The 27124-nt window shown below is 44.5% G+C and overlaps 1 protein-coding gene across 7 annotated transcripts in view; it reads left to right on the top strand.

Annotated features, from left to right (window-relative positions):
* EPHA7 (EPH receptor A7) overlaps positions 1-27124 on the top strand; it is a 347251-nt gene that overhangs the window by 72814 nt on the left and 247313 nt on the right. The window lies entirely within an intron of this gene.

The following is a 27124-nucleotide window of genomic DNA, read 5'->3' as shown; positions in this document are numbered from 1 at the left end:
CAAGCTGCCCCCTTAACCCTGCCCCATTCCAATGCCTCTGTATGAGACTATGAAACAGGAATAGCTTTATCTTTGCGTGCATAAAGTTACGTTTCCTATTCATACAGCAGTTTGTATACTTAAATTTATATAGGAACAGGCAGTGTGAGTTGAAATTCTTTTTTTTTTTTTTTTTTTTTTTTTTATTAATACATCCAAAAGTATTTCCATCCAGAATGTGTGAAATGTCATGCCTGTTCATATATTTTTGCTTCATAGAAGAGGAAACAACATAAAACATAACATAAAAGGAACCACATATCCTAGACATACGTAATCATTGCAATAAAATCTTTTTCAAACTTCTTCTATATTCAGGACTCTCATTGGTGATTCAGTAAGGCTCTGTTCGGTTGATAACTGACAGATAGCTCACAGTCTAACCCCAACAGCAGATCCCCTTTTTTCCATCTTGAACTTATCTTTCCTTTTACTCTCATTCATGAACTCTCATCAACGATCCTGGATAAGATATGGGAGTTATTTCTACTTTCTTAGCATACTTCCATCTGTCAAGATACACCTCTTTGTCGTTATTATTTTGAGTCTGTTTGTATTTCCTAAAAGCCATCTTTTTTGCTTTCAAACTAGTTGATACTACTTTTGTGAACCACACTGGTTTACTTTTCCTGGTGCTTTTCCTAAACCTTTTGATACAAACGTCTGTTGCCCTTAGTATTGCACTCTTTAGTTTTTCCCACCTCTCCTGCACCCCTTCCAAGTTCCTCCAGTCCGCCAATGAATCACTTAAACATCTCCCCATTTTTTGCAAAGTCAGCATTTCTAAAATCCAACACCTTTTGTTTTGTGTGACAGGAGTTGGATCCTGTCTTTATACTAAACCATACTGCTTGATGATCACTGGATCCCAGGTGCTCACCCATATATGTCTGATATCCTGTCACCAATTGTAAGAATTCAATCTAATATTGAGTCTTTGCGAGTAGGCTCCCTTACCAATTGCTAGAGAGATGCACCCTGTAAGGAATGTAGAAATTTGCCACTTGTAGCTGAACTTGCAAAAGACCCCTTCCAATTTACATCAGGTAAACTTAAAGTCTCCCATGATTATGACTTCTCCCTTTAAAGCCATTTTAGTGATGCCCAGCAATAGGTTCCTGTCCAAATCCTGTCCCTGGCCTGGTGGTCTATAGATCACCCCAGTGCGAATAATGTCCTTCTCCCCGGTTTCTATGGTGACCCAAAGAGCCTCAGGGTTATCTTCAATATTTTGTATTAAAGTAGCATTTATGCTTTTTTCACATACATTGCTATCTTTCCTCTTATTCTTCCCATTCTATCCTTCCTAAATAAATTGTCCCAGTCATGATTCTCATTGCACCATGAATCTGTAATTGCCACAAAATCCAGGTTATTATTGCAGTTAGCTCTGGAGTTTTGTCTCCTAAGCTCCTAGCATTTGCACACGTAGCTTTAAGAATTTTGGCTGTGCATCTTTTAGTAGTAGCCATGCCCAGACAGTACAAAATAAATGACAAGTTTAAAGTTGAAAATACCTGTGTGTTTTTTTTTTTTTTTACAAATCGGGAATCACACTCTGTCCTTTACACCACTACTACACCTCACTAAATCACTAAATGTAAAGATATAATACACCTGCCCACAAGTGGCCAAATGATCAAAGGAGGTATACACCAGACAGCATGCAATAATAAACTATGTTTCACTGAGCAACTTCCCCACACAAGCAATGCCAATTACCAGTCAATCATTACATCAAAAAAACATACATGAGTTTACATAAGAGAGAACTGTAGTGAGCAGATTGGGGATGTATTTTCATAGTTTAAAAAGACAGATAAAATTGGTACAGGTGAGAATTTAAATGTTTTTTTCTCTATCGTCCTAGTGGATGCTGGGGTTCCTGAAAGGACCATGGGGGATAGCGGCTCCGCAGGAGACAGGGCACAAAAAGTAAAGCTTTAGGATCAGGTGGTGTGCACTGGCTCCTCCCCCTATGACCCTCCTCCAAGCCTCAGTTAGATTTTTGTGCCCGGCCGAGAAGGGTGCAATCTAGGTGGCTCTCCTAAAGAGCTGCTTAGAAAAGTTTAGCTTAGGTTTTTTATTTTACAGTGAGTCCTGCTGGCAACAGGATCACTGCAACGAGGGACTTAGGGGAGAAGAAGTGAACTCACCTGCGTGCAGGATGGATTGGCTTCTTTGGCTACTGGACATTAGCTCCAGAGGGACGATCACAGGTACAGCCTGGATGGTCACCGGAGCCTCGCCGCCGGCCCCCTTGCAGATGCTGAAACAAGAAGAAGGTCCAGAATCGGCGGCATGAAGACTCCTCAGTCTTCTTAAGGTAGCGCACAGCACTGCAGCTGTGCGCCATTTCCTCTCAGCACACTTCACACGGCAGTCACTGAGGGTGCAGGGCGCTGGAAGGGGGGCGCCCTGGGAGGCAATGAAAACCTATTTTTGGCTAAAAATACCTCACATATAGCCTCCGGGGGCTATATGGAGATATTTAACCCCTGCCAGAATCCGTTAAGAGCGGGAGACGAGGCCGCCGGAAAAGGGGCGGGGCCTATCTCCTCAGCACACAGCGCCATTTTCCCTCACAGAAAGGCTGGAGGGAAGGCTCCCAGGCTCTCCCCTGCACTGCACTACAGAAACAGGGTTAAAACAGAGAGGGGGGGGCACTAATTTGGCGTTAGAAATATATAAAAAAGATGCTATAAGGGAAAACACTTATATAAGGTTGTCCCTATATAATTATAGCGTTTTTGGTGTGTGCTGGCAAACTCTCCCTCTGTCTCTCCAAAGGGCTAGTAGGTCCTGTCCTCTATCAGAGCATTCCCTGTGTGTGTGCTGTGTGTCGGTACGTGTGTGTCGACATGTATGAGGACGATGTTGGTGAGGAGGCGGAGCAATTGCCTGTAATGGTGATGTCACTCTCTAGGGAGTCGACACCGGAATGGATGGCTTATTTAGGGAATTACGTGATAATGTCAACACGCGGCAAGGTCGGTTGACGACATGAGACGGCCGACAAACAATTAGTACCGGTCCAGACGTCTCAAAAACACCGTCAGGGGTTTTAAAACGCCCGTTTACTTTAGTCGGTCGACACAGACACAGACAGGGACACTGAATCCAGTGTCGACGGTAAATAAACAAACGTATTCCTTATTAGGGCCACACGTTAATGGCAATGAAGGAGGTGTTACATATTTCTGATACTACAAGTACCACAAAAGAGGGTATTATGTGGGATGTGAAAAAACTACCGTAGTTTTTCATGAATCAGATAAATTAAATGAAGTGTGTGATGATGCGTGGGTTCCCCCCGATAGAAAATATGGGCGGTATACCCTTTCCCGCCAGAAGTTAGGGCGCGTTGGGAAACACCCCTTAGGGTGGATAAGGCGCTCACACGCTTATCAGAACAAGTGGCGGTACCGTCTATAGATAGGGCCGTCCTCAAGGAGCCAGCTGACAGGAGGCTGGAAAATATCATAAAAAGTATATACACACATACTGGTGTTATACTGCGACCAGCGATCGCCTCAGCCTGGATGTGCAGAGCTGGGGTGGCTTGGTCGGATTCCCTGACTAAAAATATTGATACCCTTGACAGGGACAGTATTTTATTGACTATAGAGCATTTAAAGGATGCATTTCTATATATGCGAGATGCACAGAGGGATATTTGCACTCTGGCATCAAGAGTAAGTGCGATGTCCATATCTGCCAGAAGATGTTTATGGACACGACAGTGGTCAGGTGATGCAGATTCCAAACGGCACAAAGGTGTATTGCCGTATAAAGGAAGAGGAGTTATTTGGGGTCGGTCCATCGGACCTGGTGGCCACGGCAACTGCTGGAAAATCCACCGTTTTTTACCCTAAGTCACATCTCTGCAGAAAAAGACACCGTCTTTTCAGCTTCAGTCCTTTCGTCCCTATAAGAGTCCTATATGCCCAGGGATAGAGGAAAGGGAAGAAGACTGCAGCAGGCAGCCCATTCCCAGGAACAGAAGCGTTCCACCGCTTCTGACAAGCTCTCAGCATGACGCTGAGACCGTACAGGACCCCTGGATCCTACAAGTAGTATCCCAGGGGTACAGATTGGAATGTCGAGACGTTTCCCCTGCGCAGGCTCCTGAAGTCTGCTTTACCAAGGTCTCCTTCCGACAAGGAGGCAGTATGGGAAACAATTCACGAGCTGTATTCCCAGCAGGTGATAATTAAATTACCCCTCCTACAACAAGAAAAGGGGTATTATTCCACACTATATTGTGGTACTGAAGCCAGAAGGCTAGGTGAGACCTATTCTAAATCTAAAAAAATTTGAACACTTACAAAGGTTCAAATCAAGATGGAGTCACTCAGAGCAGTGATAACGAACCGGGAAGAAGGGGACTATATGGTGTCCCGAGACATCAGGGATGCTTACCTCCATGTCCCAAATTTGCCCTTATCACTAAGGGTACCTCAGGTTCGTGGTACAGAACTGTCACTATCAGTTTCAGACGCTGCCGTTTGGATTGTCCACGGCACCCCGGGTCTTTACCAAGGTAATGGCCGAAATGATGGTTCTTCTTCGAAGAAAAGGCGTCTTAATTATCCCTTACTTGGACGATCTCCTGATAAGGGCAAAGTCCAGGGAACAGTTGGAGGTCGGAGTAGCACTATCTCGGATACTGTTACAACAGCAGGGGTGGATTCTAAATATTCCAAAATCGCAGCTGATCCCGACAACAAGTCTCCTGTGCTTAGGGATGATTCTGGACACAGTCCAGAAAAAGGTGTTTCTCCCGGAAGAGAAAGCCAGGGAGTTATCCGAGCTAGTCAGGAACCTCCTAAAATCAGTGCATCATTGCACAAGGGCCATGGTAAAAAAATGGTGATTTCCTTCGAAGCAATTCCAGTCGGCAGATTTCATGCAAGAACTTTTCAGTGGGATCTGCTGGACAAATGGTCCGGATCGCATCTTCAGATGCATCAGCGGATAACCCTATATCCAAGGACAAGGGTGTCTCTCCTGTGGTGGTTACAGAGTGCTCATCTTCTAGAGGGCCGCAGATTCGGCATTCAGTTTTGGATGTTGGTGACCACGGAGGCCAGCCCGAGAGGCTGGGGAGCAGTCACACAAGGAAAAAATTTCCAGGGAGTGTGATCAAGTCTGGAGACTTTTCTCCACATAAATATAGCTAAGGGTAAATTTATAATGCTCTAAGCTTAGCAAGACCTCTGCTTCAAGGTCAGCCGGTATTGATCCAGTGGGATAAAACATCACGGCAGTCGCCCACGTAAATAGACAGGGCGGCACAAGAAGCAGGAGGGCAGTGGCAAAAACTGCAAGGACTTTTCGCTGGGCGGAAAATCATGTGATAGCACTGTCAGCAGTGTTTCATTCCGGGAATGGAAACTGGGAAGCAGACTTCCTCAGTAGGCACGACCTCCACCCGGCAGAGTGGGAACTTCATGGGGAAGTTTTCCACATGATTGTAAACCGTTGGGAATTACCAAAGGTGGACATGATGGCGTCCCGTCTGAACAAAAAACGGGACAGGTATTGCGCCAGGTTAAGAGACCCTCAGGCAATAGCTGTGGACGTTCTGGTAACACCGTGGGTGTACCAGTCGGTGTATGTGTTCCATCCTCTGCTTTTCATACCTAAGGTACTGAGAATTATAAGACGTAGAGGAGCAAGAACTATACTCATGGCTCCGGATTGGCCAAGAAGGACTTGGTACCCGGAACTTCAAGAGATGCTCACAGAGGACTTATGGCCTCTGCCGCTAAGAAGGGACTTGTTTCAGCAAGTACCATGTCTGTACCAAGACTTACCGCAGCTGCGTTTGACGGCATGGCGGTGGAACGCCGGATCCTAAGGGAAAAGGCATTCAGGAAGAGGTCATTCCTACCCTGGTCAAAGCCAGAAAGGAGGTGACCGCACAACATTATCACCACATGTGGCGAAAATATGTTGCGTGGTGTGAGGCCAGGAAGGCCCCACGAAGAAATTTCAACTCGGTCGATTCCTGCATTTCCTGCAAACAGGAGTGTCTATGGGCCTCAAATTGGGGTCCATTAAGGTTCAAATTTCGGCCCTGTCGATTTTTCTTCCAGAAAGAATTGGCTTCAGTTCCTGAAGTCCAGAAGTTTGTCAAGGGAGTATTGCATATACAACCCCCTTTTGTGCCTCCAGTGGCACTGTGGGATCTCAACGTAGTTCTGGGATTCCTCAAAACACATTGGTTTAAAACCAGTCAAATCTGTGGATTTGAAGCATCTCACATGAAAAGTGAACATGCTCTTGGACCTGGCCTGGACCAGGCGAGTGTCAAATTGGTGGTTTTTTTCTCAAAAAAGCCCATATCTGTTTGTCCATTCGGACAGGGCAGAGCTGCGGACTCGTCCCCAGTTCTCTCCCTAAGGTGGTGTCAGTGTTTCACCTGAACCAGCTTATTGTGGTGTCTTGCGCCTACTAGGGACTTGGAGGACTCCAAGTTGCTAGATGTGGTCAGGGCCCTGAAAATATAGGTTCCAGGACGGCTGGAGTCAGGAAAACTGACTTGCTGTTATCCTGTATGCACCCAACAAACTGGGTGCTCTTGCTTCTAAGCAGACTTTTGCTAGTTGGATGTGTAATACAATTCAGCTTGCACATTCTGTGGCAGGCCTGCCACAGCCAAAATATGTAAATGCCCATTCCACAAGGAAGGTGGGCTCATCTTGGGCGGCTGCCCGAGGGGTCTCGGCTTTACAACTTTGCCGAGCGGCTATTTAGTCAGGGGCAAACACGTTTGTAAAATCCTACAAATTTGATAACCTGGCTAAGGAGGACCTGGAGTTCTCTCATTCGGTGCTGCAGAGTCATCCGCACTCTCCCGCCCGTTTGGGAGCTTTGGTATAATCCCCATGGTCCTTTCAGGAACCCCAGCATCCACTAGGACGATAGAGAAAATAAGAATTTACTTACCGATAATTCTATTTCTCGGAGTCCGTAGTGGATGCTGGGCGCCCATCCCAAGTGCGGATTATCTGCAATACTTGTACATAGTTACAAAAATCGGGTTATTATTGTTGTGAGCCATCTTTCAGAGGCTCCGCTGTTATCATACTGTTAACTGGGTTCAGATCACAGGTTGTACAGTGTGATTGGTGTGGCTGGTATGAGTCTTACCCGGGATTCATAAATCCTTCCTTATTGTGTACGCTCGTCCGGGCACAGTATCCTAACTGAGGCTTGGAGGAGGGTCATAGGGGGAGGAGCCAGTGCACACCACCTGATCCTAAAGCTTTACTTTTTGTGCCCTGTCTCCTGCGGAGCCGCTATCCCCCATGGTCCTTTCAGGAACCCCAGCATCCACTACGGACTCCGAGAAATAGAATTATCGGTAAGTAAATTCTTATTTTTTAAGCTATAGATGCAAATTTGAGAAGTTGCGGATGAAGTGGAAAGGTCTTGCAGCATTCCTAACAGATTTAAGTTATACGTGTCTGGGTTACTCAGACTGGAGTAGTTTGATGTGTAGAGGAATTGGACTCACATTTGTTTGAAAGCTGTCATACAGTGGTCCAGATTGTGGGTTTATTGTTGTCCTTATGTTTACCTGCAGTTTAACGTCTGTGTAACATTGAAATTATGTTTAAAATTGTAGTTATCCTTTAAATAATGTCCTTTGAATTAATGGACACAAGCCTAACGGAACAAGCCTTCCTGATGCTCTTTAAGTAATGGGCCAAGCATGTGAACAGACTGATTACACCCAACTCCAATGATTCCTCCCCCAGCAATGGCTAGTAATAAAACAGTTTAAAGAAAACAAGCTAACATACCAAACAACTGAGGTTTATCAGAGTCATGCCCTCATTCCTATACTCAGGAGATAATAATCCAGTTTATCAATAGCAACCCATCATGTGCATAAGCAACCTAATATAAAAGCAGATGACTTATGCTTATAACAATCCTTTAATTCTTATCACCCAATTTACTAATTAGTATTTCAGTGCAATCAGTAGTGAAAATCTGCAGCACTCAGCAGTCATTTAGGTGAAATGTTCTGCAGAAGGAAGGAGGAGTGACTTCACAGTCAATATCAGTTGAAGAGGTGACCAATATATCTAATAATTTTGACGTTATATTTAAAATTGTAGTTATCCTTTGAATAATGTCCTTTGAATTAATGAACACAAGCCTAACCAAATAAACTAATTGTCTGACAGTAGAGATATTTGGCAGAAATAGGTTGTTTGACATTCTCTCAACTAAAAATTTTTCATAAATCTGAGATGGGTGGTGGACATGCCTGGTTGAACTGACATGGAATGACCCTGCTATCAAATACACTTCTATATTTTCATGTTAGACAATGAGTCACAGAGAGGGAGGACCCTGGAATAGGGCCTATCTGGAGGCACTGTAGTGGAGGTGTAACCTGACCTAAAGATAGCGCTGTCAAACCCTGCCTTAGAGCCACACCCATTATTTTATTGGAGCTCAGATGATGTGTTGATGGCCCTATTTAGACCTAAATCAAGCCTCTCATGCAGTGCAGTGCTAATACCACTTCCACTACAAAAGCCTTGTTCCTAGCCGGGATAGTGAACACTGGTTCACCCATGTTGTTATCCCTGTTCACACTGAGGCACCCTTGATAAAGTACTGGGTAAATTAATCTTGGTGTGGAAGGGGTATTAAAAGAGCTTATTGAAGTCTAATGTAAACCAAGCTCCTCCTGTCCCATTGCAGCCTATCCAAATAAGTCGTCGGAATAACCCTAGTAATAACCAGGGTTGCGGACTGGCACATATAACCCAGGTGAACCCTTTCACACAGATATATGACCCGAGTTTACCCGACAATTTCCCTGGTCAAAGGCTTTATATGAAAGAGGTATAACCGATCTAGTAGCACTCCAGTGATGGTTTCTGTTATAGCCTGTTTGCAGGGTATTTTAGTGCTAGATATATTGGTCTAAGGTGATTTCTTAAAGTCTCTCTTTTTAGTAAAAGAGAAGACTATGATGAGCATAAATAATAAAGAAAAGTTTAAATAATTACATGTATTCTTTACTTTTGGCTCTATAACTACCTCAAACCATAAGCAAAATACATATTTACCTGGGGGAAAACTAGGTAATAAATATAGTGGTTGTGCTAATTGCATAAAAGCTGCTTAGTTTTGACAATTTTTGTAACTGTCACTTTCCTGTAATACACATGGAAAAAAAAAATTGTTCAAACCGGCTACCCAAGAAAATTACTAGTATATTTACCCCACATCTGTTAAATTGTAAACCCTATCAGATGGTGCCATCTTTAACTTCTGTTACCTGTCATTGTATGCCTTTTTTCTTTTTTTTTGTATCATGAGCCCCTCAATGTATGGCAGAGCGAGAGAAAGAGATTCAGTATATCTCGTATTGATATCGTCTACCTTTTGTGCTTCACTAGCATCTTCTTTCACTAGACACTGTACCTGTGATAGCTGCACAGCCCGTGAAGGTTAACTTCTTTCACCAAAGCCTTTTCATGTTGCTCACCACCAGGTAACTTAAGCTGTCTGCTTCTATTGGTGACCTCAACTTTTAATGAGATTCAAGAAAATTAAGCCTCTTTCACAGCAAACAATGAACACTGTAGCATAGACACAATAGACAACAATTTCTCTCCAACAGTGACGTTCTCACTGTTGGATAACACAGCATTCAAAAGCTCACAGTGTTAATGTTTTTTTCTCTCAAGAACCTTGATTTTATACCTCTCATCAAACATATTGAATGTTACTACATTTGTAGAGAGAACTGTTCCAAAAATATTTAATCTGAGTTCATATTTCTCCTGTTCCAAAAGTATCCCTGTCAAAAGCAGTTTGCTAAACCTTTTAGTACTGTTGGACACTTTATATTTTAAAGGTAAGCAGCTTATTTTTTACATATGCTCAGTTTATTAAATTATGTTGCACATAAGTTTTTTACAATTTAGGGGATAATGCACTACTGTAACGTATGCAAGGTCAATCCAGCTGCAAGGTCACTGTAACGTGGTCATCGTCTGTGTTAGAAAACCTATAAATACTGATTATCTTATTTTCTTTGGGTTTTCATTGTTTGAAGGAATAGCATATATCAGTTCCCAAATCAAATTATTTGCAGTTGGCATATTGTGTATTCCTGGAAGCACTTGGGCTGCTTGTTGATTAAAAGCACTATGTAAACTTTTCCAGTACAGTTATGAGATTCCAGCCTAGCTTCAATGATTGCAGTGATGTCCAAATAACATTTATTATAGAAATGCATCAACGTTTTTTTTAATGTAAACATACATTAATTTGGTCATTAACACTGTGAGGTAATTTCAGCTAGCAATGAGTGGGTGAGTTGCTGTTGTAATGATGTGAAAACGCCACAAACCACGGGTGTTCTTTAGTTTGCTTGTTGCCGGGATCCCGGCGCACAGTATACCGGCGCCGGAATCCCGACAGCCGGCATACCGACACCTTTTCTCCCTTTTGGGTGTCCACCACCCCCCTGGAGGGAGAATAGATAGCGTGGCGCGCCACCGTGCCCGCAAGGGGCTCATTTGCGCTCACCCAGATGTCTGTATGCCGGCGGTCGGGATTTCGGCGCTGGTATGCTGGCCGCCGGGAGCCTGGCCGCCGGTACACCGTACTACACCCCAAATCACACCTCAATTCATCCCTCTCGCAGCCTGATCTTGCCCTGGGCTTGTGGGTTTTTGTACGCAGCCCTATTGGACTTTGAATAAAAATCCACGAGTCCAGAGGTATAGTATTGTAATTGCTGCACATAGCCTTACTTACACATGCAGCGATGGGAGTTGCGGCTGATTGAATTGACCCCTGTTTGACTTAATAAAATATTTAGGCATACAGGAGAAATAGTGTTGAATTGTACAGCCAGTTGTTATGCAGTATAAAAATATTTAGCACCGTTGCCTGCGATTTTGATCTGCCAAGGAACCTAAAACTGCTAATTGGCAAAGATGCTCTTACTTGTGCTCCACAGCTTGTGTAAGTTCAAAATACCTCCTTAACTGTGGACTGCTTCTACGTAAATTGAATTCTTCCTGATTTTTTTTGTATTTTTTTTTTTTTTGTCAATTAAGCAACTGGTTTGAGTCACATTATTTTATTAATTAATGGGTCTATCCAATGTACAGTACATTACCTCACCATTTACTTTTATGCTCTGCACACATAGCACAGTATCTCAAATATTCATTTTTGTTATCACCTGTAGTTCTATTTTGAGATATTAAGGGTTTAAAAAGGTCAAAAAGCCACAAATATTGGCATGCAAAAACCTTTTTTTTTTCCTCAGGCCAGGATTGAGATATTTTGATAAAGGAGGTCAATATTTCAAGGTCAGCCTCCAATATTTTAAAAAATATTACAAAAAAAGTTTGGTTTAATATTCTAAAAATGTTTGCCATTACTTGATGTTTTAAGATTGTCCATACAATATATCAAGTTGTGATCTGAATGGGATCTTACATTTGTATTCATTTATGTTTATCATAATGCAAACATTTCTGATTTTGTACTATATTGCAGTCCAATCTAAAGAATAAATTATAGATTGTGGCTTGTTACGTAATCTTTGAAGTGTTTCTTTATAAACTGAATTATTGTTTTTAGTCTTGAAGACAGCGAGAATTTAACAGGGAATTATAAGTTATGGGGTGCTGTATCTAAGATCTGTCATTTGTGTTAATCACCAAACAGAGAATTTGTTTTTCAAAATTTGCTAAACTGTGTCTTAGCAGGTGGAAGATTGCCTGATGCATACACATGGCATTTGTTCATGACTACCCCAAACTTTCCTCCTGCGGGGCACTGGGACCTAAGGCAGGATAGTTGGAGCACATTCTAATTCTGTCTTTAAGAGAATGAGGCTGTCATGAGTTAAGAAAAAAAATTCTATATGCAGTATGAAGCTCATTCCTTTAATTGGAACAAAGGTGAAGTGGCTTTACATTCCATTGCCTTCTGTTACAGAGTTCCAACTTAAATCAAATACAAAAGTTTTGTATTTTTGTTTCTGACTGATTAGTAATTACTACAGTAGCTGTACACTTGTTTCAAAGAGTACTGATTTCATTCTTCAAGCGCAATGTGATGCCAATGTTGCAAAAGGTGTGCCACTGATGTGTCAGCAGCACAGTACAGGCAACATTTCTCCAACCAACCCATAACTACTAATCGGCTATTTTCATTTAATTTTATCGACTATACCTAAATGATAGGTAGAATCTCATCAGTTGCTATGGTCAACGTCTCCACATTTCCAAATATCCGGTTGTCAATGCATTCCAAGGCTAAGTCCCCACCATACCAGAGTAGAAAATTCCTTCTTTAAATTTGCTAAAACAATTCCCTCTAATGATGTAACTTTAATTATAATGTAAATAGAAAATGTGTCCTGTGATGCTTGTGCTTTTTTATTTTCGTATTTACTGTTTCGCTGTTGTATTAGTTGCTGTATCATTCAGCACAATCACTCACTGCCCCAAAGTGCGAGGGAAGGAGTGTGTGAGTGACATACACATATATATATATATATATATATATATATATATATATATATACACACACACACACACACACACACACACACACACACACACACACACACACACACACACACACACACATATATATATATATATATATATATATATATATATATATATACACACGCACACGATCACACATATATATATATATATATATATATATATATATATACATACACGCACACAATCGCACTTTGGGGCGGATGCAATTAGCAATGGTGTTTACCGTGCATGTAAAGCTTTGATTTTACTGGGTGGTTAAAGCTTTGGGTTTAACGCTTTTGAGCGATTTCATTACTATTGTAGGCAATATCAACACACTGTAAACTGTCACTAACATGATTTAATCCATAGATTCAGGATAAAGTGACCAAAATCTATGGGTTACCCCATGCAGTAAACATTAGAGGGTACACCTAACCACTTAACTCGTGTTTAGATTAACTGTGTCCATAGGCCCCCATTGTAAAATGACTTCCCACCTACCCATCAGAAATAGCCTTCCCTCCCCCCCACCAGTGGCAAAATATCCCCAGCATTATCTACCCCCCCCCTATTGGTAATAGATCCCACTGTCAGAGCCCCCTCACCCCAGTGTGAATGAGACCCTCACTGTTAGTGCCCCCCCTCCCCATGTCATTGTGTTATTTTAAATCTTTTTATGGGGCCTCTAGCCCCCCCCCCCTTAGTGTCAAGGAATGACCCTCACTATTTTAACCCCCTCCAGTATAGCCCTGCAGTGTAGCATGTGGACTGATCATCAGTCTCCCCTGCTGCAGAGACCACTTGCGTCACTCCCAGGGGGCGGCTGCAACTGGAGGAAGTTCTATGGTTTTCCTCCATTTAAGACTGGGGAAGCAGCAGGCCACGCAGATGCACTCCTGGCTGCGATTGCATCACATACGTTATTGCCAGGCAAATGGTCAATGCAGGTGAAAAACCTTTTGCATGTTGACATGACCTTTTTCTTACTAAACTTGGGCGAATCTGATAGGAGAGCTGGATTAAGGGGGGAGGCAGGGCTACAGAGGACACATACCACAACCCTCTTTCTGGGTGCCCCACTGGACCATTAATACTCTTTTCACACTAAAAATCCGGTTCTAAACTGGGCTATTGAACACTGTTTCAAGCCATATCACAGCTTCTTGAAACCAGGTTCACACTGCATACTGAGCCCGAGTTGTGGCAAGGTTGTTCCTTTGTCAGCGCTTGGAGATGACATAATCTCCAAGAAACAGTAATCTGTCTCTCTGCTACTTTAAGTGTGACCCAGGTCTGATAACCCAGGTTACATTTTTGCGCTGTTGACTGCCCAGTTCCGTCCTGGGTTCAACCCTGGTAGGAATCTGGGTCAAACTCCTTGGGCACCTAATTTATGTAGTCTCTATCACACCAAGCCAGCACCTGGGTTGACTTGGAAGTATGCCAGGTCAGAGGCTGGGTGTGAAAGGGGTATAAATTACAGCTTCTGAGATTAATAATAATTAATAACAACAATTATTAATAATAATAATTATTAATAATAATACATTTCTTTATATAGTGCTCTTTCTCCAACAGGACTCAAGGGCGCTTTACAGACCTAAAAAAAAACAATGCACGTAAGACAGAAGCTTTAGGTAATACAGCAATTGACAAGCCACACAGACACAAAAAGAAAACCTTAAGCACACAGTAAGCTAAATGGAGGATTGGTGTAGGTTTTTTGGGTTCAACTTCCAAGGGTTGTGTATTGCACCCTCACAAGGTACCAGATGAAGCAGCCATATTGTGCACTGTGTAGGATTACCCTGGGTGGAATAGTCTACCCCTAGAAGAGATAAAACAAAATGCAGAGATTGCAGTGTCTTAATGCTCAGAGTAGGGTCCCCACAAAACCACCAAGTCTGTGTTTTTCATCCCATCCACAAGCATACCGGATGAGACAGACATGTTGGGTGCACTATGAAGGTTACACTGTGGGAGATGAGCCGTAAAAGTGCCCAATGCATACATGGTGAAACGGACACTTGTGTGGTGGTGGTAGAAGATGATGATACCCTGTATGGAAAGATCCACATGAAGATAATCCTGCCCGCATAGGAACCATCCGAGGCCACCATCTGGGATGCACTGAGTAGGTCACACTGGCAGGTTGTGCACACAGTGAAAGTACACATTACAAGAATAGCAAACGGAGGTGGAAGAGAGAAGAAAAAAAACACATGGTAAGAATACATTTGCAGGTAACCAATAAAAGAGGGAAAATTAGGATAACATTATTTTGGCCAAATTATAAATGTCCTGGTCTCATGGGAGCAGAACAGGTGGGTATGGGGATGTGGGGAGAACACTCAAGTCCGTTTGAAATGTCATTGAGTCTGCTCCTGGTGCTCATTGCAGAGGTGTGGAGAGGCCACTTAATGACTCTGAGCTTTGTGTTTGGAATGCAGACCTTCTGTAGTAATGTGGTATTTTTTGTTTTCCTTCTGTTTAACGCTGGTATTGATTTTTTTTTAGCTGACACTTTAGAACTAGCCACTTCATGTACTAGGTACTGTAGCATCTTAAAGGACTGGCATCCTAACCTATGCTAAATAAATAGGACTACTAGAAGTTCATTCCATAGTACAGATATAAATCCACTTATAACAGCTTTCTTAAATTTTAACCATGCAATGTAATCATTGCTATGATCTAAAACACAGATATAAAAACACACTTAAATCCAATGAAAGTACACAGACATGCGCAGGACGATGGAACGCACGCCGGGGAGTTCGGCTGATCAGATGTGGGTCTTAAATGGCACGAAATGCGGCCGAAGTTGACAGACATAGAAAATGATATGATGTACCATAAGAATTCATAACATGTAAAAACCATAAACAAATGGAGCCATACCATTGATATTAACACGTGGAGATATTGAGAGTATTTGTGTATCTCTAATGGAATGATAAAGGAAGATTGATATAACGGATAAACCTGAAGTGGTGTATTGACTCCTATATGGGCATGTTTATGAAGATGATGAATTGATACAACTGTACCTGCAGATTGGATTGAATAAAATAACTGTATTTTTGGAACTGAAAAAGTAGTGAGTGCACTTGCTTTGGGAGATATTGGTGGTCGCCATAAGGGACTATTAAGGACGCACCCTACATGTTGAAAAGGAGAGTGCATCTATGCAATGGAGGATATATATATATATATATATATATATATATATATATATATATATATATATATATATATATATATATATAGTATTCAAACAAAATTGGACATTTTCACAGGTTACTGTGATACAATACTATAATACAAATCTAAGTTATTTTTGAGTTCTCAGCTTGATGTTTTAATATTGTCCATAGCAAATTTCAAGTACAGTAAAGGTCCATACACACTTAACGATATAATGAGCGACGTCACTCATTTTCCCCCTCCTTGAGCGACGTCGCTCATTTTATTGTTAAGTGTGTATGCCGCCATCGACGACCGATGCGCGGCCCCGCATGTCGGCAACGATCGTCGCTGTCGGTAGGGCATGCATGAAGGATGTGGACTGTCGTCCACGACCTTCATGCATGGCTGGCGGGGGCGTGACGTCACTGAGCGATATGAGCGGTCATATCGCTCAGTGCATACAGGCGGCCGCCGACCGGCCGGCCCGGGAGGGGGAAACGTTAGACGATGTCGCTCACAGAGCGACATCGTCTAATGTGTATGGGCCTTAAGTCTTTTAACCTTGTTTTGTTTATTAATTTTGTTTTTAAATATTTGAGCCAGTGACCTTTTTAAATGTTGACTTCCTTACTTAAACCTTGTCAAATAGTATATCTAATTAAAGCCTCTTATGTTATGAACAACATGGTGGATTTTTATTTTTTTGTGTTTATAAGCAAACAGATGCCACGATTTTGACATTTTTTAATGCGCTTTTAGCTTAAAAAAAAAAAAAAAAGGCAAAAGTTGAAGGTTTGTAGTCTGCTTTAATGTCCCTTTTAGTATACAGAGTGCAATAAAAATGAGGAAACCGAAGGTAAAAAGTAGTTGTGGAATAAATCTAAAATGTAAGTGGGAGATGAGGTTGGCCTTTTTTTTAAATGTTTGCTGTATATGGGGGGAGGGCACTACAGGCCATATCGCCTACAGAATAACTTAAAAACAAGCTATAATGACTAGCGCTAAGAACTAGAGATACACAACCCCTCTCAAATTACAGATATAAAAAGACTGCGACAGAGGTGCAGTCTGAATGCAGTGTAAATCCCAAAGTCTTAACAGGGAATCTCAATGAATGCTGTGAATGGTTGATGTTCCTGATTTCTTCTCTGTATTTCTCTATCGTCCTAGTGGATGCTGGGGTTCCTGAAAGGACCATGGGGAATAGCGGCTCCGCAGGAGACAGGGCACAAAAAGTAAAGCTTTTTCAGATCAGGTGGTGTGCACTGGCTCCTCCCCCTATGACCCTCCTCCAGACTCCAGTTAGATTTTTGTGCCCGGCCGAGAAGGGTGCAATCTAGGTGGCTCTCCTAAAGAGCTGCTTAGAAAAAGTTTAGCTAGGTTTTTTATTTTACAGTGATTCCTGCTGGCAACAGGATCACTGCAGCGAGGGACTGAGGGGAGAAGGAGTCAACTCACCTGCGTGCAGGATGGATTGGCTTCTTGGCTACTGGACATCAAGCTCCAGAGGGACGATCACAGGTACAGCCTGGATGGTCACCGGAGCCGCGCCGCCGGCCCCCTTGCAGATGCTGAAGTCAGAAGAGGTCCAGAATCGGCGGCTGAAGACTCCTGCAGTCTTCAAAAGGTAGCGCACAGCACTGCAGCTGTGCGCCATTTTCCTCTCAGCACACTTCACACGGCAGTCACTGAGGGTGCAGGGCGCTGGGAGGGGGGCGCCCTGGGAGGCAAATGATTACCTATAAAGGCTAAAAATACCTCACATATAGCCCTAGAGGCTATATGGAGATATTTAACCCCTGCCTAATTTTTCTAAATAGCGGGAGACGAGCCCGCCAGAAAAGGGGCGGGGCCTATCTCCTCAGCACACGGCGCCATTTCCTCTCACAGCTCCGCTGGTCAGGACGGCTCCCAAGTCTCTCCCCTGCACTGCACTACAGAAACAGGGTAAAACAGAGAGGGGGGGGGCAAATTTATGGCGATATTTTGATATAACAAAGCAGCTATAAGGGAGCACTTATTATAAGGCTATCCCTGATATATATATATAGCGCTTTTGGTGTGTGCTGGCAAACTCTCCCTCTGTCTCCCCAAAGGGCTAGTGGGGCCTGTCTTCGTTAGGAGCATTCCCTGTGTGTCTGCTGTGTGTCGGTACGTGTGTGTCGACATGTATGAGGACGATATTGGTGTGGAGGCGGAGCAATTGCCAAATATGAGGATGTCACCCCCTAGGGAGTAGACACCAGAATGGATGCCTTTATTTATGGAACTACGGGATAGTGTCAACACGCTAAAGCAGTCGTTTGACGACATGAGGCGGCCGGACAATCAATTAGTGCCTGTCCAGGCGACTCAAACACCGTCAGGGGCTGTGAAACGCCCTTTGCCTCAGTCGGTCGACACAGACCCAGACACAGGCGATGACTCCAGTGGTGACGGTGACGAATCAACCGTATTTTCCAGTAGGGCCACACGTTATATGATTTTGGCAATGAAGGAGGCGTTACATTTAGCTGATACTACAGGTACCACTAAACAGGGTATTATGTGGGGTATGAAAAAACTACCTATAGTTTTTCCTGAATCAGAAGAATTAAATGACGTGTGTAATGAAGCGTGGGTTGCCCCTGATAAAAAGCTGATAATTTCAAAGAAATTATTGGCATTATACCCTTTCCCGCCAGAGGTTAGGGAGCGCTGGGAAACACCTCCTAGGGTGGACAAGGCGCTAACACGCTTATCTAAACAAGTGGCGTTACCCTCTCCTGAGACGGCCGCACTTAAAGATCCATCAGATAGGAGGATGGAAAATATCCAAAAAAGTATATACACACATGCAGGTGTTATACTACGACCAGCTGTAGCGACTGCCTGGATGGGCAGTGCTGGGGTAGTTTGGTCAGAGTCCCTGATTGAAAATATTGATACCCTGGACAGGGACAATATTTTACTGTCGTTAGAACAAATAAAGGATGCATTTCTTTATATGCGTGATGCACAGAGGGATATCTGCACACTGGCATCACGGGTAAGTGCTATGTCCATTTCGGCCAGAAGAGCTTTATGGACGCGACAGTGGACAGGCGATGCGGATTCAAAACGGCATATGGAAGTTTTGCCGTATAAAGGGGAGGAGTTATTTGGAGTCGGTCTATCAGATTTGGTGGCCACGGCTACAGCCGGGAAATCCACCTTTCTACCTCAAGTCACTCCCCAACAGAAAAAGGCACCGACTTTTCAACCGCAGCCCTTTCGTTCCTTTAAAAATAAGAGAGCAAAGGGCTATTCATATCTGCCACGAGGCAGAGGTCGAGGGAAGAGACAGCAACACGCAGCTCCTTCCCAGGAACAGAAGCCCTCCCCGGCTTCTACAAAAGCCTCAGCATGACGCTGGGGCTTCTCAAGCGGACTCGGGGACGGTGGGCGGTCGTCTCAAAAATTACAGCGCGCAGTGGGCTCACTCGCAGGTAGATCCCTGGATCCTGCAGATAATATCTCAAGGGTACAGGTTGGAATTAGAGACAGATCCACCTCGCCGTTTCCTGAAGTCTGCTTTACCAACGTCCCCCTCCGAAAGGGAGACGGTTTTGGAAGCCATTCACAAGCTGTACTCTCAGCAGGTGATAGTCAAGGTACCTCTTCTACAACAAGGGAAGGGGTATTATTCCACTCTTTTTGTGGTACCGAAGCCGGATGGCTCGGTAAGGCCTATTCTAAATCTGAAGTCCTTGAACCTGTACATAAAGAAGTTCAAGTTCAAGATGGAGTCACTCAGAGCAGTGATAGCGAACCTGGAAGAGGGGGACTTTATGGTATCCTTGGACATCAAGGATGCGTATCTCCACGTTCCAATTTACCCCTCACACCAGGGGTACCTCAGGTTCGTTGTACAAAACTGTCACTATCAGTTTCAGACGCTGCCGTTCGGATTGTCCACGGCACCTCGGATCTTTACAAAGGTAATGGCCGAGATGATGATTCTTCTTCGAAGAAAAGGCGTATTAATTATCCCATACTTGGACGATCTCCTAATAAGGGCGAGGTCCAGAGAACAGCTAGAGATGGGATTAGCACTGTCTCAAGAAGTGCTAAAACAGCACGGGTGGATTCTGAATATTCCAAAATCCCAGTTAATGCCGACAAATCGTCTGCTGTTCCTAGGGATGATTCTGGACACGGTTCAGAAAAAGGTTTTTCTCCCGGAGGAAAAAGCCAAGGAGTTATCCGAGCTTGTCAGGAACCTCCTAAAACCAGGAAAGGTGTCTGTACATCAATGCACAAGAGTCCTGGGAAAAATGGTGGCTTCTTACGAAGCAATTCCATTCGGCAGATTCCACGTAAGAATTTTCCAAAGGGATCTGTTGGACAAATGGTCAGGGTCGCATCTTCAGATGCACCTACGGATAACCCTGTCTCCAAGGACAAGGGTGTCTCTTCTGTGGTGGTTGCAGAGTCCTCATCTATTGGAGGGCCGCAGATTCGGCATACAGGATTGGATCCTGGTGACCACGGACGCCAGCCTGAGAGGCTGGGGAGCAGTCACACAAGGAAGAAACTTCCAGGGAGTATGGACAAGCCTGGAAACGTCTCTTCACATAAACATTCTGGAACTAAGAGCAATATACAATGCTCTAAGCCAGGCAGAACCTCTGCTTCAGGGAAAACCGGTGTTGATCCAGTCGGACAACATCACGGCAGTCGCCCATGTGAACAGACAGGGCGGCACAAGAAGCAGGAGTGCAATGGCAGAAGCTGCAAGGATTCTTCGCTGGGCAGAGAATCATGGGATAGCACTGTCAGCAGTGTTCATCCCGGGAGTGGACAACTGGGAAGCAGACTTCCTCAGCAGACACGATCTTCACCCGGGAGAGTGGGGACTTCATCCAGAAGTCTTCCACATGCTGGTAACCCGTTGGGAAAGACCAATGGTGGACATGATGGCGTCTCGCCTCAACAAAAAACTGGACAGGTATTGCGCCAGGTCAAGAGATCCGCAGGCAATAGCTGTGGACGCGCTGGTAACGCCTTGGGTGTACCAGTCGGTGTATGTGTTTCCTCCTCTGCCTCTCATACCAAAAGTATTGAGAATTATACGGCAAAGAGGCGTAAGAACGATACTAGTGGTTCCGGATTGGCCAAGAAGGACTTGGTACCCGGAACTTCAAGAGATGATCACGGAAGATCCGTGGCCTCTACCTCTAAGGAGGGACTTGCTTCAGCAGGGTCCCTGTCTGTTTCAAGACTTACCGCGGCTGCGTTTGACGGCATGGCGGTTGAACGCCGGATCCTAAAGGAAAAAGGCATGCCGGAAGAAGTCATTCCTACTTTGATTAAAGCAAGGAAGGAAGTAACCGTGCAACATTATCACCGAATTTGGCGAAAATATGTTGCGTGGTGCGAAGATCGGAGTGCTCCGACGGAGGAATTTCAACTGGGTCGATTCCTACATTTCCTGCAATCAGGATTGTCTATGGGTCTCAAATTGGGATCTATTAAGGTTCAAATTTCGGCCCTGTCGATTTTCTTTCAAAAAGAATTGGCTTCAGTCCCTGAAGTCCAGACTTTTGTTAAGGGAGTGCTGCATATACAGCCCCCTGTGGTGCCTCCAGTGGCACCGTGGGATCTCAATGTGGTTTTGGATTTTCTAAAATCTCATTGGTTTGAACCACTAAATAAGGTGGATTTGAAATATCTCACTTGGAAAGTGACCATGCTTCTAGCCCTGGCTTCTGCCAGGAGAGTGTCAGAATTGGCAGCTTTATCTTACAAAAGCCCATATCTGATTTTCCATTCGGACAGGGCAGAACTGCGGACTCGTCCGCATTTTCTCCCTAAGGTGGTGTCAGCATTTCATCTGAACCAGCCTATTGTAGTGCCTGCGGCTACAAGTGACTTGGAGGACTCCAAGTTACTGGACGTTGTCAGAGCATTAAAAATATATATTGCAAGGACAGCTGGAGTCAGAAAATCTGACTCGTTGTTTATATTGTATGCACCCAACAAGATGGGTGCTCCTGCGTCTAAGCAGACGATTGCTCGTTGGATCTGTAGCACAATCCAACTTGCACATTCTGTGGCAGGCCTGCCACAGCCTAAATCTGTAAAGGCCCACTCCACAAGGAAGGTGGGCTCATCTTGGGCGGCTGCCCGAGGGGTCTCGGCATTACAACTTTGCCGAGCAGCTACGTGGTCAGGGGAGAACACGTTTGTAAAATTTTACAAATTTGATACTCTGGCTAAGGAGGACCTGGAGTTCTCTCATTCGGTGCTGCAGAGTCATCCGCACTCTCCCGCCCGTTTGGGAGCTTTGGTATAATCCCCATGGTCCTTTCAGGAACCCCAGCATCCACTAGGACGATAGAGAAAATGAGATTTTACTTACCGATAAATCTATTTCTCGGAGTCCGTAGTGGATGCTGGGCGCCCATCCCAAGTGCGGATTATCTGCATAAATTGTACATAGTTATTGTTAACTAATTCGGGTTATTGTTGAAGGAAGCCATCTTTCAGAGGCTCCGCTGTTATCATACTGTTAACTGGGTTTAGATCACAGGTTGTACGGTGTGATTGGTGTGGCTGGTATGAGTCTTACCCGGGATTCAAAATCCTCCCTTATTGTGTACGCTCGTCCGGGCACAGTACCTAACTGGAGTCTGGAGGAGGGTCATAGGGGGAGGAGCCAGTGCACACCACCTGATCTGAAAAAGCTTTACTTTTTGTGCTCTGTCTCCTGCGGAGCCGCTATTCCCCATGGTCCTTTCAGGAACCCCAGCATCCACTACGGACTCCGAGAAATAGATTTATCGGTAAGTAAAATCTTATTTTCTATATAAAGGAAAGAAAAACGTCATGGTGTAATAAAGTCTATTCATAAGTAGAACCAGTTAGAGAGAACGCACTCTCCTAATTCCGGTGAGATGAATATCTTGAAAGATATTTTAAATTCTCATTGATTTCCAAAACTCCGCCCATGATGTATAGATGACTGAATCCAAATGTATATCCATCATTCAGCTATATTAGGTGATATACAGTGCTTAAAGTGGTCCTAGAGAGGTGGTGGAACTCACCCTCCTTCCCACGGTGGCAATTCAACAAAGGTATTGCGCGCGCCATAGGTGCGCGCTGCAAAAAGGGGCGTGGTCTCAAAAAAGGGGCGTGTTACACAATAGTAATAACGCCCACAGTAGTAGCACCCCATAATACACATAATGCCTACAGCAGTAGCGCCTCTTATACAATGCCCACAGTGGTAGCGCCCCTTATATAGAGCCCATAGTAGTGGTGCCCCTTATGCAATGCTCGCAATAGCAGTGCCCCTTATGACCCCAGGAGTGATGCCCCTTATGAAGTGCCCCCTTTACAATGCCCTCATTAGTAGTGCCCCCAGTAGTAATGCCCTTAATGGTAATGCCCCTGTAGTTATGCCACCTTGTAGTTTAGCCCCCAGTAGTAATGCCTCCAAGTAGTAATGCCCCCAGTAGTTTAACCCCTGTAGTTACGCCCCCCAGTAGTAATGCCACTGTAGTTATGCCCCCAGTAGTAATGCCCTCCTGTAGTTTGCCCCCTGTAGTTTGCACCCAGTAGTAATGTCTCCCAGTAGTAATGCCCCCAGTAGATGCCCCTCTGTAGTTTGCCCCCCCAGTAGTAATACCCTCCTGTAGTAATGCCCCCCAGTAGTAATGCCCCCCAGTAGTAATGCCCCCCAGTAAATGCCCCCCAGTAGATGCCCCTCAGTAGTAATGCCCTCCTGTAGTTTGCCCCCTTGTAGTAATGTCCCCCAGTAGTACTGCCCCTCAGTAGTCTGTCCCCCAGTAGTAATGCCCTTCTGTAGTAATGTCCCCCAGTAGTAATGCCCCCCAGTAGATGCCCCTCAGTAGCTTGCCCCCCAGTAGTAATGCCCTCCTGTAGTTTGCCCCCTTGTAGTAATGTCCCCCAGTAGTACTGCCCCTCAGTAGTCTGTCCCCCAGTAGTAATGCCCTTCTGTAGTTTGCCCCCAGTAGTAATGTCCCCCAGTAAATGCCCCCCAGTAGTTATGACCCCAGTAGATGCCCCTCAGTAGTTTGCCCCCCCCAGTAATAATGCCCCCGTAGTAATGACCTCTCAGTAGTTTGCCCCCCAGCTGCTACACAAATAAAAAAAATAAAAAAACACAGCACACACCATACTTACCAAGCCCCGCTCCGTGTCCGGCCGCTGCAGTCCTCTCGTCGCCCGCTCCTCTGCACTATGAGAGAGACGTCATGACGTCTCTCCCATAGCGCGCACTGACTGAGCCGGAAGGCGGAGCTCAGTACTGAGCTCCTGCCTCCGGCTGCCGCTGTGCGGGAAGACGGACGCCCGCTGGTAACACACTCTCAGCGGGCGCCCGTCATCTCCCTGCAGCGACAGGGGACACATCGCCGGGTTAGGTGAGCCAGAGGAGGCGGAACTGCGTTCCGTCTCCAAGTGGAACTGACGGAACGCAGTTCCGCCCCGTTCCGGCTCACTTTAACCCCTGGTGATATAGATAAAGGCATCAAAAGGTTTCTTTAATCCTCTCTTGTTGTAAATTGTCCCATTTCAAAATACCTAAAAAAAAAAATATCTAAAAGTACCAATAATAAGGTACACTGGTAAGTGCAGAACCAGCACTGACATAAATTATTGAGATAACTTAACTGTATGTCCCAAACCCATACCTGAGCACTACAAGGCTCATCAGTGTTCATCCTTGAAGTCCCGGGTTTTGTGGTGGAACGAAAGCTGTCCAGATGGAAAGGCGGCTCAAGTGATGGAGAATGCAGCCTAGTCACACCAATGCGTTTCATAATAATCCTTTATCAAAATATTGTTTTTGTGAGTATTGCAGAAAAAAAAAATCAGTGTTACTGATGCTGGTGTGTGATGAACGCTAATGTCGAAAAAAAACAAAAACAATGAAAGGGTTAAACCAATCTGTGGCACATGAAAGAAAATGCACCATTTTTGCTATGAATTATTGGCCTGTTTCTGTGTGTTTACCCAATGGTTTGTGTACACAGATGGTGGGAGGACTGCACATGCGAAGGACCCATTCTGAGCATTTGCATAATGTGTCCTGTGCTTTCGCATGCAGTGACCTCTAAGCTACAGTCTAATTGACCGGCTGAGACCTTTTGGGGGTGAGGAGGTGGCAATGCTAACCAGCGTTCCCAAATTTAGGACATGTCCTCCCCATTTTCTGGGAGGACTGAAGCCTGGGTCTGCGTGTTCCGACACATTTACTGTACCCAGAAGCCTGACGATCCCGAGGGTTACTCAGATGACTGATGTTCATGCAAGGGATCTGATGCTGGATATCACACAACCAGTAAGGAGTAGTGTATTTACACAATATACCTACTGAAGGGGTTCAGTATGGTATGCCGGCGGTCGGGTTCCCGGCGACCAGCATACCGGCGCCGGGAGGCCGACCGCCGGCTTACCGACAGTGTGGCGAGCGCAAATGAGCCCCTGGCGGGCTCGCTGCGCTCGCCACGCTACGGGCATGGTGGCGCGCTACGCTATTTTATTCTTCCTCCAGGGGGGTCGTGGACCCCCACGAGGGAGAATAAGTGTCGGTATGCCGGCTGTTGGGATTCCAGCGCCGGTATACTGTGCGCCGGGATCTCGTCAGTCGGCATACTGAAGACCACCCCTCCTGAAGCACCACCATATTTTTAGTATACTGCATCCATCTCTGTATCAGTGATGACAAAGGAAGGAAAGCACACAATACAACAAAAGAACATCAGCTTTTGTAGTTCAGTTAAATCACAAATTACATTGAGTACATTCACCGAAAAAGAGGACACATTATCCACATAGTACATAAGCTTTTCAGACACGCACATCCCCCACACACACTATTAATTAGCAATAGCCTCTGCTCTCTAAACTGAAACTCATATGCTATGCCTCCCATTTATTCACATCCACCTCCTGTGACTTGTGTTTCTCATACTTTCCAGCTACCTCTAGCTTACCCCTTACATTGGGGGTCATTCTGACCCGTTCGAATGCTGCAGTTTTTCGCATCCGTGCGAACAGGTCACAACTGCACATGCACACGGGCGGCAATGCGCAGACGCGTTGTTGACCGGCGTTGGCCGTCGCCAGGCAGCGACAAGAACAGCAAAGGAAGCGATCGCAGCGGCAAGCACAAGAAGATTGACAGCAGGCAGGCGGATCTGGGTGGCAACCGACGGTTTTCTGGTAGTGGTGAGGAAATGCAGGCGTGTCGAGGTGTTTGCAGGGCAGGTGTCTGACATCAATTTCCTGGTCCTGACAGGCTGAAGTGATCACAGTGGCTGAGTAAGTAGAGAGCCAATCAGAAACTACACAACTTTTTTGCCCCGCTCCCCTGCACATGCGATCGCACACATGCTTAGCTAAAAAACACCCCCCCGTAAGCGGCGTCTATCTGATTGCATGGGCTACAAAAAGTTGCAGCATGCGATCAACTCTGAATGACCCCCATTGTCCTTTCTCTTACCAGCCACTCACATGACTATAGCAGTATCAGTCTTCCGAAGTACACACGCCCTCATATATGGCAAAAAGGAGGGTTACGGCTGCTTGCACTGTTAAAGTAAGAATATGCATCATATGCTAAAGAAAACAATGATAAATGAGTATTCATTAACAGAAATATAGTAGCTTATTGTATTCCACAATAAAATTGGTTCACTTTAGATAGTATGCTAAAATAGTAATATACTTAAGACGTAGCTCAACCTATAGTGACGCTACCCCTATTACAACAATCACCACAAACACAACTACCGCTACCAGTACTACTACTATTATTCTTCAGCTTCATAATTTATGCTTTATTTAAACATATTTACATATTGCACAGATGTACAATCCTTTTATGAATTCTATAATTACATGAAACAGAATGTAAAGATTGTCACACCGATATGAGTTTACAGTATGAGAGTTGAGGTAACACATGATACATAAGGTAACTAAATAAAAGCTGTAGCTTATGTACGTTTTTGGGGCTGCTGTAAGTCCGAAACAGAGAGTCCCAGAAAATCCGCCACCAATAGTAATGCAGCCATAAGCGACTAGCACTTTCATGTAGCTATTGGTAGTGTAGTATGTTTGGAATGTGAAATTGCAGACCTGAATGCTTGATTAGTCATTAAAGAAATCTAAAGACAGCAGTTGGCAAGCGTTAATCTTTTACCATTTATATTACAAGACCTTTCGATCCTGGTTCTGGATTAGCCAGTTGCTTTTGTATTGAACATGCACTAGGTTTTGGTGCCATAATAATGACTGACCTCAAAGCAGAAACTTGTGCAATGTGCGTTTGTGTACAC

The sequence above is a fragment of the Pseudophryne corroboree genome, chromosome 4 (assembly GCF_028390025.1).
Source record: "Pseudophryne corroboree isolate aPseCor3 chromosome 4, aPseCor3.hap2, whole genome shotgun sequence".
NCBI classification, from domain to species: domain Eukaryota; kingdom Metazoa; phylum Chordata; class Amphibia; order Anura; family Myobatrachidae; genus Pseudophryne; species Pseudophryne corroboree.
This window is presented reverse-complemented; position numbering and strand designations above follow the sequence as displayed.